This window comes from Anas platyrhynchos, chromosome 2, assembly GCF_047663525.1.
Source record: "Anas platyrhynchos isolate ZD024472 breed Pekin duck chromosome 2, IASCAAS_PekinDuck_T2T, whole genome shotgun sequence".
NCBI lineage: Eukaryota > Metazoa > Chordata > Aves > Anseriformes > Anatidae > Anas > Anas platyrhynchos.
Window position 1 is genome coordinate 8,953,231 of NC_092588.1, and position 16,305 is coordinate 8,969,535.

Consider the following 16,305-nt stretch of genomic DNA (forward strand, 5'->3'; position numbering starts at 1 on the left):
GCTGGCAGTCAGTGCTGCACAATGTATCCAAGATTTCTCTCAGGTAACAGTTCCAGTTGTCAGGGACAGAATGGGACATCCATTTATGACAGGTGATTTACATTTAAATAAGTCACAAGGCACCAAAGTTAGTTGAATGTGGATATGGTTCAAAAAGGTGTATCACGATGAGCTCCAATCCCAGTGGCAGAGTGCAGAGGGAATAAGTATTATGAAAAGACATGATTGTTGCCAGAGTTGTGCATACTTGAGATCTAAGCAGGGCACAGAAGAAGAAAATGAAGCTGCAAGATTAATTCTTATCATTTTTCCCCCTAAACCTTCCCTGTTAATAGACAAGTTTCTGGGCTGGTGGTTAGAGGAAGAAAATAAGAATTAGGCTTGGTTCTATTTCTGTTATTGACAGGACAGATGCCTCACCTACCTTGCCTGTAAGTGCAGTACATAGAGACACTACAGGGTGGCTGTGTTGAATTAATAGATAAAATGTGGTGCTACTTCATACGGAAAGGATGCGTATAAGTGTGTATAAAGGGACTGAGTTCCCTGAAGAGTTACTGTCAGAGGGACTTTTAGACTCTAACTCCTCTAACTACAGGTGGTAGAGCAGCACCAAGAAACAGAAGATGTTATCCTGGAAAATGCAATGCTTTCCTAGGCTTCACTGAGGAAAATAAGTTCTTTATTAACCTTTCCTCTAAACTGTTGAGAAGGCACATTCTGATTCTGCCCACTAAATTGAATTTAAAATCCATAAAAGCTTCCTAGTAAGAGCAGGGGAGGGACACAAAGATGATCAGAGGGCTGGAGTACCTCTCCTATAAAGAAAGGATGAGAAAGTAGTTGGGGTTATTTAGCCTAGGAAGGGAAGGCTCCCTCACAGGGACAATCCCTAGTCCTGCTAGTCACACTAGGTAAGACGCAGGCCAGGATGCCATTGGCCTTCTTGGCCACCTGGGCACATGGCTGGCTCATCTTCAACCAGCATTTGGGCAGCACTCTCAGATCCTTTTCATGCTTGGCATATTTTCAGCCACACTTTCCCAAACCTATATCACTGCATGGAGTAATTATGACCTAAGTGCAGCACCCAACATTTAGCCTTGTTGAATGCCATGTGACTGGACTTGGCCTATTGATCTAGTCCATACAGATCCCTCTGCAGAGCCTTCCTAACACATTTCAGTCAGCTCTGTAACCACATTCAAGGGTAACACTGCATTATTGATGTACCCCAACAATATGGGGTAAACGGCTGAAACATCTTTGAAGTTTCACCCCTGAGCCCTGACATTGCAAAAGGATGACAGTTAATATTATTGCAATATCTCCACTGACTATGCTAACATATTTTGAAAGCATTCTGAATAATGCAAAGATTTACCTACAAAGATGCACAACAGTCCATCCTTGTTGGAGACAATATAACAGTTCTGGGACCATCCCTTGCATGATATGATAGCTCATTCCTACCCACATGAATGGAGGAAGAGAAGCACTGTAATGTGGTGTATGTAACAACAGCTGGTTGTCTATGCTGATGGATGCTTACAGTCACAGTGGGAGTCATGCTGCTACTAGGGCATCATGCACTGCTCAAACAACTGTTTGCCTGCCTCTGACAGAAAGGCAGTGAGCCAGAAAGAAATGTTCTGTGCACCTAGATGCTTCAGTTTCTACTCCAATATACCCTCCTGGGAACTGTATTTCATTAAAGCACTGTATCCTAAAGACTGGCTCCCTCTAGTGTGAGCTGTCAATAATCAAATACTGTAATTTGAAACACCGTGTTTCAATTAGTTTTCTTGAATTAGGCATTCTTAGATACTTGTCTGATATTTCAGTAGTTACTAATCTTGCACTGAGTAAAACAGCAGCGATCTGCTTTAGCAGTTAATGTAATACATACATATTACGTTCAATTAAATGATTTCTACTTCTCGGTAGGGATTTGATTTCTAGATCTTACTTCCAATTGGAAGGTGCATGGTATTTTAATAGGAATACACCTACATACAACTGCAGCGTCTGTCCACAGTTTACAGACTGCAAATAAGATACTCAGAATTGACATCATTTGTATTCTCAATATTCTCTTGAATAAGGGAAGGTTTAGATTAGGTATAAGGAAGATATTCTTTTTACTCAGAGGGTGGTAAGACACTGGAACAAATTTCCCAGAGAAGCTGCTAACGTCCTATCCCTGGAAATGTTCAAGGACAGTTAGGATGGGGCTTTGAGCAACATGGTCTGGTGGGAGGTGTCCCTGCCCATGGCAGGGGGCTTGGAATTGGGTGATGTTTAAAAGTACCTTCGAACCCAAACCATTCAGTAACTCTGCAATTCTAATATATTATCTAAATAAATAAGAGCTATAACCATATGACTGTAAGTAGCAGTGTTTTCCCCACCCAGATGCTCTGACTTCCTGCAATTTTTGTTCAGGAGAGGCACTACTGGAGAGGTACTAAATGTAGATCTTCTTTATGATTGTCAAGAGACAATCATAATTGTTGACAGGTGGTGGAAAACTATTAAACAAATGGAAATTATCAAATGCCTTTACTGCAGCTATTGTAGATGATGTGATAGCTTCTGAGGACAATTAATATAGAGCTTTACATTGCCAAAGACTTTATCTCCTTCATAACCAATCTATCTAAAAAAAGAAAGAGCTTGAAATGATGTAACTAGAGGGAAGCAATTCTTCTTCTTCAAGCCACAGAACGTTAATAGTTAGAATAATAATGAGTTTTGATTGGACTATGTTGTCTATCACATACATTGAAATGTAAAACAGAGGAAATCTCCAGACTCTTGTAAAGAGTAATAAAGGTACAAACAAAGCAGCCAACAACAGGAAGAACCTATGGATTTCTCTACCTTTTTAGTGCTTTCATGATCCAAGCAGAACTGAGTATTATGACAAAAAAGTTCTCATGTTTTGCGCACATATCTGCTAGCAACGTTGCACATGCTCCATTAGCAAGAAACACCTCCACTAGCAAGACAACCTATACCAATAATTACTCTTTTTGGAGCAGTCATAACACATTTCATAATCATGACTGTGACAGATTTCATCTGACAGAAGGTCATAAGTTTGGCTCAGTGTTAGGTGGAAGCAATGTAAAACTTAAATAACACATTCCAGTACCTACCTTACAATCGTATAAATTAGAACTACATACTACTTTGCCTCAGTATCACCTCTTTTCCATTCAATCAGGTCAAGTAAACCCAGCCTCTGATCAGCCACACATTCTATCAGGCAAGATAGAATAGCAATGATCGCACACCTGTTGTCTTGGAAGAATCCCTTGCACTCTGTTACAGTAATTTTTCAGTTCATTTCTGAAACTCATGTGATGTGTTATACTTATTAAATTTATTAAGCCATGACAGTTTTTTAAGTCCTGACTAGTCTAAATGGACTACATTAAACCTGAGTATGGTAAATGAGATGACTTAGAGATTTATGTGGAAAGTTTTAGCTAAAATAGGAAAGTTGGTATGGGTCTTAAGGATGTTATTGCTCACTGAAGGAGTTGTGCCAATGGATGGTCCAATGTATGTCTATAACTTGAACCTAATTCTTCTACTATTGCTAATAGCATTATCTATAAAATAGTATGGGAAACTATATCATAATCATGTTAGACAGAATGAGTAAAAGTATGAGATTAGCATGCATGATAAACACCTGAGGGAGCACAGGCCAACTAGTTGGGGTAAGTGGGACTTCTAGGAGTAGACATTATGAGAAGAAAGAAAAAACTGAGTCAAGGCTTTCCATAGGCAAAAAGTTAGAAGAAATCACTTAATTGCCAAGCAGACATAAGCATAATTTTGCTTTATATAGATTGCAAGAAAACAGTGTAATCATATACAATTACATTTTTTATAGATTAAAATGTTTCATAGTATTGATTGCAGTAATAAAAAATAGTTTTGGCACCCCAGATATGTTCTTCTGTCCTTGTCACACACTTCTTGAAACTTGGTTGTAGAACTTAAGGTAAGTTAGATAAGATTTCTGCACTAAAATAAGAATTTTCCCTCAGAAATTTTTCTTTTCATTTGGTACCTTTGTATATGTTTCTTATAGGTCACAGCAGCACCAGCATTTGCTATATTTGCTATATATATTTGCCATATCAGCATGGCAAAATTTTATTTACCTATATCGCATGGTTATATTGATAAGTGAATTCTTTTCACCTTGTTTTCATAGAGACACAATCTCTCTGTGTACATTTTTATTCAGCTCTTGTGCTTTCCCGGATAATATCAGGAAGTAAACAAATCTAAACACAGCTATAAAGAAAAAAATAATACATTTATTTCTTCCTTGTGGGTTCTTTTCCTTCAGTGGTAATAAACAAAATATTTCCAGTACAGCTGCATCCATACCATAGAAGCTTTTCTGTGATTCTATTACCAGTAAAGTGTTTCTGCTGTCCATATCAACTTAGTGTTGAAAGCATACGTTTAAGTGCCCTGTTTTAATTCCCTGTATGCCTTGACTTTATTTAAGAAATAATGGAAAAATCATTCTCTGCTTTTTGTAGAGCAAAATACAGAATAGGAAATCCCCATGAGGAAAGGAAAAAATAACGGAACTAAAGAATTGCTTTTAAGGATGTAACAAGCAAGGTAACATTGCTGAGGAGGTATAAAGCATATCTTTCTTGATTTCAGAGGTTACCAAAATTCAGCAAGAGAACATGGAACAAAAAAGAAACCGGTAACAAATGAACAAGTCTGAAAGAAAAACCCTGGCTTATCAAATTGTTTCACTGCATCATAAGAATAGCATGGTCTTGTGGTCTGAGAAACAGTAATGAGCAGGGAACTCCTATGATCTCATGCTGTCTCTAAGTGCAACATCCTTCACTTCTGTGTTGCCCAAGTGGAGATGATAATTAATTGGGTCCAAAGCTTGAGAACTTCTTCTACAGTTTTCTTTGTAGTGCTCAGATACACGGGTAATGATCCCACTGTGGAAGTGGTCATGCTAATTGACAGGAGGACACCTGCAAGCTGGAAGCCAACAGTGGCTTTGTAGAGAACAGATAAAATCCTCATCCAGACAGTGCTTATGACAAAGTTTACAAGTTTTGCCTCACAAGTGCTGCTCTGGACTTTCATATGTAAGTAACAAGTTTTTTATGTTCTAAAATTACAGAATGCTGATCGCACATTATCCCTTTCTAAATTATTGAAAACCAGGCTGTACATTCAGACATCTCACATGTTTATAGCAGCTGTGCTCATATATGGGCTCCATGTGATTTAGGAATCCGATCCCAGCCTAACAGCACTGCGATTAACTAGGTGTGAAAGTGCCTCGACAGCCATCTCAACTGACATATGACTTCAGGCTCTGCTAGTAAGTCACAACTCTTCCTCTGGGAACACTGTAGCTATGTGTCCTTCAGAGAACAACAACACATGAATGCCAGAGGTCTGGAGAGTGAATTAGACCAGATGTCATCTATGTAACTAGATTTTCAGAATCAGTCAGCTCTTTTAAATGTACTCTGTTAGTGCAGCATTCTTTAAAATCAGAGTAAATATAATGTATGTATTGCTTTCGGTCTCTTTTATAGATTCAGAGAAGTACAAAGGGACCTTATTGTAAAAAGCATCAGATTTGAGAACTACATACAAGTATGTTAATTAAATTCAACAAAACCAAATCACATAAGCAGTAGGGTAGAGAAAAAATTGAGGATATCAGATACCTCACCAGTGGAAAGGGAGCTGTCAGATATCTCCTGATGTCTTGAATGCTCCTGTTACAAACTAGAATAGTCCAAAGACAGCTCAGAAAAACAGTTCTCTTGATTTTTTTTATTTTTTTTTCCCTGATCCTTATCCCATCCTCTGTTTTGTTTCTCCTGTCCTTTTGCCAATAAAATATGTTGCTGTTCTGAAAGAGTTGGTGTTTCTGTTTGTTCTTGTGTTCAGCAGGGGTGGATGAAACAGAAAGGATAGGGCTGGGCAGAGAGCAGGGACCAGGGCCTGTTTTGCAGGTTGCTTTTTTGGGGGTAGGAAAGGCAGAACACCCACAGAGCTCTGTTTTGTAGTGCAGGATGGCCAAGTCTAATTTCTAATGTTTCCTCCTCCACATGTTTGCCTTTTTCAAAGGCTCTTTTTTTGTCTTTTATGTATAAGATACCAAGACCATATTATATAAGGTGGGAATAGATTCCTCCACCCCCTCAGGTTTTGAGGTTTTTGTATTGGATTTTATTTCTTATTTCAGCAGTATTTAATGGTCTCTAGCTTCTTCAAAAGAATTGAAGGCTTCTGTCACTCTTAAACAGGAAAAAAAAAAATTAAAAAAAAAGTAAACAAGTGAAAAAAGCTCTTTGTGTAAGTGGAAAAACACAACAAAGCTTGCAAAGAATGGAGAACTGGATTTCTTCACGTTTGCTTAATTGAGAAAATCTAAACCAAAAGCAGCTTTTATCTATTCACAATAATAAGCATGATCTGTATCCAATCCCATCTAAGACCAAATTCTTGTTTTTATTTCTGTAAATCTAATAACATTCTGAAGAAGGGAACGGCATGGTTCCTCAGTTACACCAGCATAAATGAGGCAGAATATAACAGTAGGTGAACTAAAAGTTTTATTTTCTACAGCTACAGATACATTTGGAAAGGCTAAACAGTGAACAAAGATCTTCCTAAACTGTTATGACCTGTGGAAGTTAAGGGCAGATGTACACATACAGCCAACACCATATAACCATCTATAATGTTATTTGAATCATGTTCTAATAACATTTCATAGAATCATAGAATATCCTGAGTTGGAAGGGACCCTTAAGGATCATCAACATATGAACTTCATGCCCATTGTCCATTGAACATTGATTCCTCCTCTATAAATAGAACAAGGCTATCAAGAACATATATATATATATATAGCTGTATAAAACTATAGACCTGTTCTATAGAGAGACCTATATCTAGAACAAGACAAGTCTGCTGATACCAAAGCAGACACATGTAACAACTATGCAACAACTGTAAAAAAGCCATTTTTCATTTCTTCTTCACAGAAATAAGCAAGCCCCTTTTCAATAAGTGTTTCAGATCAGGAAAGATTCTGAGATGGACTTTTCATAGTTAAACAAGCCAAATTTTTTCCTGCCTCCCAGTAGGGAGATATTCTTAACTATGATTTGCAAGAAACAAGAGATTCCAGCGATGAGAAAATCCTGAGACATTAAAGATGAAGAAGGTGCTACCCATGTTTAGCTGGATTTCAAAATAATTAATGAAATCATTCAAGCTAAAGGGAAAATTTACATTAATTTTGTTGGGGATTTATAGTTCACCGCTATGGGTTCTGTAGTTTTTATGTCTCCCTGTGTGACAGAAGCACCTCCAAACTATTGCAGTACAGAAGAAGCTATTAATCAAAGTATCCCCTACTACAGGGAAGACAAAGAAATAGATTAATAATATGAGCAGAGACGTGTTGCCTTTACAGAGGAGCTCCAAATGAAATCTCAAGTGTAAGCCCACTTGAAAGCTAAGAAACTGGGGTCCAGATCTGAGTGTGCCTTATGTCAGCTTTTGGCATGTTGTGCTGTTTCCATACTGGGAACTATTACTTCTGAAATAAAAAAAAATATCATCATAAAAGTGTATAGTCCTGTATATACAGTCTGGCAGTAGAAAAGCAAACAGCTCTGGTCACAAGAACACTTTCTGTTACTTTTATAGTGTCCATCACTTTTTCTTCGTTACTGGTACCCTGTTAGAATGTTTAAAATAACTCTGCTGTCCTTTTTGTCCTTCAGTTTTCTTTGGCTAAGGTTGTCACCTTTCTATTACTGCTTTCTGTAGACAGCATAACTCATCATAGCTGGGCTGTTTGCTTGCTTTTTTATGAGCATTGACATTACTGTCAACTACATGCTAAGGACAGACTTTGCTTGAAAGAGATCCATGCTTTTTGGCACAAGGAAGACCACAGCATCCTAATCAAATCGTGCTCCCCTAATTCATGACGTCTGTTTGAAAATGTCAGTGCTTGAAAGACCCTTGCAGGAAACACAACATAACCATCAGAATTGGGAATTTATAGATGTATACTGTCATATTTTATTAGTGAGACAAAGGTGCTAGAATTTACAGTATCATAACCTCTCACTGATGAGACTGAACTTGGTGATGAATGAAGATCATAAATCTTAGCATACAATACAGATTTACAAATCAACAGCAATAAAATAAATAAAGTACAAAAGTTGTACTGTGGGATTAATCCCTGTAATCCCTTCTCATCTTCTGAGATTTTTATAAAACCAAGATTTCTTTTTTATTGGACACAGAAAATGATCAGACTCAGAGATGTTACATGAGGGTTCCAGAGATGAAAATTCATGTTTTCTTCTTTCTTTCTTTTTTCCCTTTTTTTTTCTTTCTTTCTTTTTTATTCTTTTTTACAACACAAACAAAGATGAATTCAAATCAGAATCAAGATGCAAATACTTGTTTTTATCTTACTCATACACCCTCTTTTGCCTAAATAAGATTCACTGTACTATCGCTTTTACGCGTTAATGTGCTCAGTCATGTGTAAGACAGAAGAAATAGCAGTTTTGTCCCAAGGATTTCGCAATCAGTTCAGCCATGTCTGTACGCAAGAAAGAATACTGTAGTTTTATACTGTAGTTTTGAATACTGTAGTTTTGTAGTTTTTGTAGTTTTAAATAGTGGTTAATTACTTATGCTGCAAGTAACTTTTAAACAACAAAGGAACGCATTGAACACTAGCAGTAAAAATACTATAAGACATTTCCTACTGGAATAAATCTGCTTACTGTAGATTAAGTTGCAGCCTCAAACTACCTGATTATTCAGCTATAATGTTTCCAGTTTGACAAATTTTAGTATTAAGTGTGTGTGAAATTTCAGCCAGTGGTAAAGCAAAGTTTTAAGACTAGAAATTTGCTGCTAGCTAAAGAAAAAAAATGTATGGAAACTAAAATAGGTTCTGGAAATATTGGATGTTTTGTTGTTTTTTTTTTGTTTTGTTTTGTTTTGTTTTTTTGCCTTGAGCATAAGCAGAAAGCAAAGAGAGAAAATAGAAAATCATTAAGAGATATAAAGGAATTCTAGTGATAATGAAGGAATTATTGGGTCAATCATTTTGCCCTGCTTCAGATCAGGGTCTCAGAAACCTGCAATGGTCATTTAAGTATGTGCTATACACAAGTTATCTAACTTAGTGGTGCAGGATGAAATTCTGGCTTCACTGAATCCACAGTAAAACTCCTCATCTAAACCATCTATATTACACTACAATAATACCTCTCTTCCTCAAAATAGCTTATGAATTCACTGGTCCATCTGTGAGCGTTTTACAATAGGGATCAAATATCTCTGAAATGATAGCTCTACATTTTTCTTGTCAAGGTCTGCCAAGATATTCTTGCATGTCAGTGAGACGTCGGCACTTTAAAGTCTTCTGTAGGTTTCAGCCAAAGGAATAAGGTCAAAATATACCCCTAAAGAACTACTATTATTTAAAAAGCTCCATGAAGGTTGAGTCATTTCAAAATCCAACTGGAAAATGGAGTATGGAAACAGGCAAGGTATTTTATCTATTAAGTAATGATCCAGTGTTTAGAGCATTTACACTAAGCATCCTCTACCTGAGAGGAGTTGAATTCATGTTCCATCCCTCAGAGGAAGTGCAGAAAGTGTCAGAGGGCACTTTGAGTTAAGAAGCTCTCAACTTATCACTTCCTCCTTTAACATCTGATCTATTTTATATATCATATTCAGATATTCACTAGAACAGGGAAAGGAACCCCAGTAACCCCCTTTCTAGCTGTATGTCCAGATCTTGTATTGCTGTTACTACTCAAACTGTATTTTATGCCTGGGCACCAGGGAGCAGAAGCTAACAGAGATCTACCAAGACTTTGTAGTGTCAGTGTTTCCTAAATATTAGCATTAAATATTTTCAAGCACCTCTGTGACTCTAGACCTCTAACACATTTAGGTAGATGAGTATGTATGGCATCTGGATACAGATGATGTATTTAGAAATGGTGTGGAGTGACAAATCTGAGATTGCAAAGGAAATCCTTGCCAACTAAAGAATAAATTTTATGAATTGTAAGCCCAGAACTTGAAACTTGGATGCTGAACAGTCAAGCAAGCAGCAAAATCACTGAGCAGCATCACTGCTTCATCTGCCTGGTATATCCCTCTGTTGGGCTTTCTGAAAGTCTTAACTGGCCATGTATTCATGTCTTTTTTTATACAGATATAAAAATCAAACTCTTGCTACCTGTCTAAAGCTCTCTTGTAGCTAATGGATGGGAACAAGTTATCTACTCTTATTCGAATAAACCCACTGATAATTTTTGAAACTATTGATCACAAATACATGCTTAGTAGCCTTCAAACTCTTGAGGCTGATAAGTTTGGATGGTGTTTTCAGGCAGGGCATAAAAAAACGACTATCAGAAAAAAAGAAAAAAAAAAGAAAAAAAAAGCCTCTTTTTCAAGATTGTCCATCTTGTTCTGTAACTACATTAAACCATATAGAAGACCCAACATTTGGGGCTTCATTGCCATCCATATGTTACATCTAGATCTCACCATGACACCCAAAGCCAAATTTTAGTTATGCTATATTGGTAGTGCCTAGCAGCCACTGGGCTGTGGATGGAAGTGAACACAGCATGAGTCATCTTGGAGGAGAGGGAAGTGCTGTGTTGTGAGTGGGAGGAAGCATTTGGATGAGCTGGCAGAAGCTGTGACTGCCGCAGGATGCAATGATCAGTCATTACTCCTGAACTCAATAGCAGCAGTGGCTGGAAATAATTCTTGACTTCCCTTGCCTGGTGACTGTACCCTCTCTGGTAAGTGTGGATGTCTTGATGGTCTTCTTCGAGTTAGTTAACTCCTGACCGTGACTTTGAATGTGATCAGGTTAGGATAACCTCTGATGTGGCAAGTTTTATGGCACCCACGTAAGCCCTATGGCCAGTCAAGATCTCTTTGAATGCCTAAACGAACATCTATTAATATCCATTGCATGGTCATGCTGTACAGATAGTATTTGTGTGGACTGACCATCTCTGATCATGTCCATCAGAAATGCTTTCTCTGCAAGTGTAGATGCAGATCAACACAGTGTGATAACCATACATATTTGTTGCTGTTTGAGGTGAGACCTTGCTACATAGCATGATGGTGACAAGATTCCCCTAAAATGCTTCCAGATTCAGGTTTGTGCCCAGTAATTACATGCCCATCACATGTATTCTATGAAATAGAAGAGTGGATCTCCAACAATTCTGACACTGAAGAGAGAATAATGGGCCTGCATTGAGGCACCCTGGTTCAACTGTTAGGTCATAAGAGGGTTCAGGTTTGCACCTATTTCTGTGCCATGCTTTATTTTGGCAACATTTGGTAGCAGGAAGGCTGCAGGTGTGGCCTCTTTGAGCAGAACCCAGCAGCTGCCCCATATCAGAGAAGAGTCAGCTCCAGCTGGCTCTAAAAGGAACCTGCCGCTGGCCAGGGCTAAACCAGTGAGTGACATTGGTTGTGCCTCTGTGAAAGCAGATTTAAGAAAGGGGGGAAAAAATAACTGTGCCACAGCAACTCAGAGAGGTGAGTGCAGCAGGAGGCGCTCCAGGCACACTGCAGCAGTTCCCATGCAGCCTATGGAGGGGTCCCTGGTGGAGCAGGCTGTCCCCCTGCAGCCCACGGGTCCCACATGGAGCAGATCTCCATGCTGCAGCCCCCCTGTGGAGGAGTCCCCGGTGGAGCAGGTGGATGTGGCCTGGAGGAGGCTGTGGCCCATGGAGAGCCCCCGAAGGAGCAGGCCCCGGGCCGGAGCTGCAGCCTGTGGAGAGGAGCCCACGCAGGAGCAGGGGGTCTGGGGGAAGCTGCCGCCCATCACTGGGGGATCTGTGCTAGACCAGTTTGCTCCTGGGGGATGGACCCCTTGGGACAGAGCCGTGTGGGAGCAGTTCCTGAAGAGCTGCTGCCTGTGGGTAGCCCCCACAGGCTCATTTCAGGAAGGACGGCATCCTGTGGGAGGGACCCCACAGGGAGCAGGGGTAGAGAGGGACTGTGAGGGAGTGGTGGAGACAAAGCATCAGGGACTGACCACAGCCCCCATTCCCCAGTCACCTGTGCCACTCTTGGGGGGAGGAAGTGGAAGAGGGCAGATGGGGGAAGGTGTTTTCAGCTTACTTGTAGTTTCTCAGTGCTCTAGCCTACTAGTGATAGGCAATAAATTATATTAATCTCCCCATGTTGAATCTTTTTTTCCTGTGATTATATGTGTTGAGTGGTCTCCCTGTCCTTATCTCAACCCTTGAGCCCTTCATTCCATCACATTTCCCTTCCTCTCCTCATTTCCCTTTGGGGGGGGTGGGAGGGCAGGGATGGAGTCAGAGAGCTGTTGCGGTAGAGTTCAGCTTCACATATGACACACATTTCCTTCCTTTGGCTGCACCTTCCCGTCTCAAGGGGTCTAGAACATCTCCTTTGAAGGTGGTGAAATGAGGAGCTGTGGAAGCATCAGAAATAAGCAGTTCCCTCAGTTCAGGCTCTGAGAAAGCAGCAGAAACACTGCTTTCATCCCTCTTGGCAGCTTGTCAGAATTAGAATCAAATGACCTTAAATGTGTTTATCTTTTTATTATGCAATTAGCCACATTACAGGGTCCTGTGATTTCTTTTTGTGACTTAATCCTTACAACTGAATTGCAGAGCTCTCCTAGCAATAGACTCAATAGAAACTTGGGAATAGTAATAATTATAAGCCTCCTGAGCTTTCCAGTCTCCCAAATTAATGTATGTTTTAATTAGCTATTGGTACTTAATTCACTACTGGAGGCAGTTCATTTAAACCATTGCAAAATCATTCTAAAGGTATTTCCTTTTTTTTTTTTTTTTTTTTTCCATGAGAAAATGAAATCGGTTCTTAAAATATCTAGAAAGTTCATGCTTTTTACTCACATGTACATAATGAGTTTCAGAGGGAAAGGGAAGAGAAAGACAGTTCTCATTTTACCTACACTTTTTTAGTGCAGTACTAAATAAATTCAGTGCTTAACAGCCCCACCTCCTGGTGGAAAAGCAATGATAAAACCAAAATTGGATTTCTGCTGGGGACATATATTTTCCGACTTTTTTTTTTTTTTCTAGCTCTAGCTTACACAATGGAAATGTGTATCTTTTTAACCTTTGCATTGCAGCTCTGTAGCATGTTTAAAGCTTTTTTTTTTTTTTTTTTTACTGTTATCCTGTATTCTTTCATTCTTTCTCAGTTCACAGAGATAATCTATTTTAATCATAGATGTTTGTCTCCATAATGTCTCCTTTAAAATAGCTGAGAAATCCATCCTCTGTTCGTTGATGCCTCCCCATAGACAAATCCAAAGCTAGAAATCAGGAGAGAAAAGAAAAAAAAAAAAAAAAGCGGGAACTGGGAACTCCTGAAACTAATCTTATGGACTGTGTTTTCAGGAGTTGAAGCATTAGACCACAGAGAATTCCAAGATGGTGTAAACTCTGAAGAATAAATCATTAGGTGTCAGAAAACCACTATGCACTTTCATAGGGAAGGCTGTGTATGCCCTTAGGAAGGACATTTCCCTTTTGGGTCTCTCTCCTGTGCTGGATCTTCTGTTCATTTTGTTTCAGAATAACCTTGCAGTTGCAACTACTGATACCTTTTATTCCCTTTCATCGATTCCTTGACTCCAGAGGTGGACTTACAGAAATTATATGAACCCCAAATAGTTAATATTGAGAAGACTGCCAACATTTTGGGAGATGAAAACAACCTATGCTCATTCCTTGCAAGCATCATGAGGACAACAAAAAGGTCAGTGACTTCATTGCTAAACAGAGCATGCAAGGAAGGAGTGTGGCATGCACATGAAGAGCGGCTGGATGCTTCACAATGAGAGACACCTTCAATATAAATCATGGGAAGCTTGCTTCAGATCTGCCACATTTATTTTTCTGATTCAATCTCTGCTTCAACCTCTGTGCCATCTTTAGGCTTGCCAGCACCTCTCCCCCAGCTACCTGTCAGCCCAAATCTTCCACAACCTCAGGATTCTCATCACTGCAGCTGGCCCTGCAGCATCTTGCAGAGGGGAGACTGTGTTTTGCAATGAACTGTCTTTTGAGTAGGACTTCTGAGATGATGAAACCTCACTCTGCCTCACATAGCTTGCTAGGCAGTTGGGGGTTTGCTGGGGTGAGCAGTGGCAACAGGGCATATCTCTCCTAGAATTAAATGTAAATTAGACTATATTAATGAGTGCATTTTAAAGCACCACAGGGACCAGGAATAATGTGCTTCTTACTGGCATTAGCGTATTTATAGAGAAAGCTGTCCAGCAAATAGGTGTTTTAGTTTCCTCAATTGTCTGTAGGGTTAAAATGCCTCTACTAATACTTTCCAACAACATTCCTTTAAATACTAATCAACATAAAGCCTGAAGCTATTGACCCCTGTTGCAACACAACACATTAACATGCAAGGGAAACCTTCTCTGCCCATTTCTGAAAGGGGCAAAGCAGCTCTGGGCCCAGCATTTGGCCCCACAGAATCATTATTCCATTTGCAAGCTTAACAAAGTGCTGCATTAAATTTCAGGAACTATTGATTGCTCTCTAGGTGGTTATGCAAAATCAATTGTGGGGTTTTGTTTTAGGGAAGAGAGTATGAGAGGAGAAAGGTTTTGACAGGAAACATGCCAGGATTTAAAAGAAGAAACATGTGGTTGAGAGGCATAGGAATGTCATGGGGTCACAACTTCAAAGATCGAAGCTCCATCTAGACAAGTCCTATCTGTTGCTCAAATATATCATCACAGGTTTCTTGAGGCTATCTTGAAGGGTCTCCTGGCTTTGTTCACCCCCTTCTCATTGCACAGAGAGCTCTCTATGGTTTGCAGTTTACTATAATTTAACAAATAAATTAAGTCACTAGGGAGAAGGAGAAAGAGGATATCTGTGCATATACCTTGAGGTTACATTGAATCTTTTATCATACTTAAAAGGTTGACTACAGAAGGGAATAAATAGGAAGATTATTTGGATGAGGATTTCAGTCTTTCCAGTTACCATGTGCGTAAGCACAACAACGTTTTGTATGCTGAAGTAATTTGTTGAAAATGGGCTACACTGATTCACTTCTCACAGAATCAAATCTATAAAGCATCTGCTTTACCTACAACATTTACCACCAGTGGGTAAAACAAAATGAAGCTCGTGGATACACTTCAGCCCATACTGATGGAGAATAAAAACCATTTAGGACTGAAATAACAGTTAATGTTGATTACCTCCCAATGACCATAACAAAACTTATAAAAATTATACACCTTGGAAGAGTCATCAAAGATATTTAGGAAAAGGCACTGTAAATTAAGGATGTACCTTCTCACCTATTGCTGGACTGTTCAGAGAGCTTGTAGTATCACTTCCATTCCATGCTTAGCCATATGTATAAAAAGGAGTTTGTTTTTCCAGGCTGTCAGGGAAAAGCCTCTCAGAGAGCACTAAATTCATACACAGTCACTGTCAGTGTCTGGAGCTGGTATGGGGTAATAGAGGCATGACTCAAGAATTTAAGGAATGGAACTGAAGGCTGTATATAACTGAAGCACAAGAAAATGTGAAAGAAAAAAGAGCAATTACCAATAAGGCTCATGTCTTAGAGCCTCTAAAACACAATTGGGAGAATTATTTATAACTCATAAACAGCTTTTTTTTTTTTTTCCCTCAAAAACGTGTACAATTTTGCAGAGGAAACAATAATTAGTAAATTGTTCATTAATAGCTCATTGCAATATTAGAAATTTGAACAGTATTGGATTACTACAGGAAAACCATTGGGATTACTATGGGAACCCCACTGAAGTCAAAATTCAATCAAAGGAATTGCTATGTGAGTGAATTCTGTAACAAATGAACAATTAATGCATTTCATGATTTTGTGCTATATACCTTCTAAGCAGTTGCTTTCCAACATGCACTTCTTTGGGCTTGCTATTCCATTCACAGTGTTGGTTTTTTTTATATATGTTCAAGTGGAATGTTGACCTACTGTAATTTTCCACTGAGAATATACATGCTAAATTAATAAATATCAATAATTAATTAACATCAATATTGATAAATGTTAATAAAGTAATTATAAAGCTGGTAAACAAGAACGAAAAGCATATTCAAAGTCAATTAATTCAAAGTGGAGAAATTATTAGGAAAGATTAGGAGACCAGTG

General features: G+C 38.9%; 1 long non-coding RNA gene across 1 annotated transcript; it reads left to right on the plus strand.

Moving 5' to 3' along the window:
• Nucleotides 1-11,488: 11,488 nt before the first annotated feature.
• On the plus strand, nucleotides 11,489-15,973 carry LOC119716162 (uncharacterized). Its single transcript, XR_005263933.2, has 2 exons — nucleotides 11,489-11,661; nucleotides 13,707-15,973. It is a non-coding gene; the product is annotated as an uncharacterized lncRNA (long non-coding RNA).
• Nucleotides 15,974-16,305: the final 332 nt, after the last annotated feature.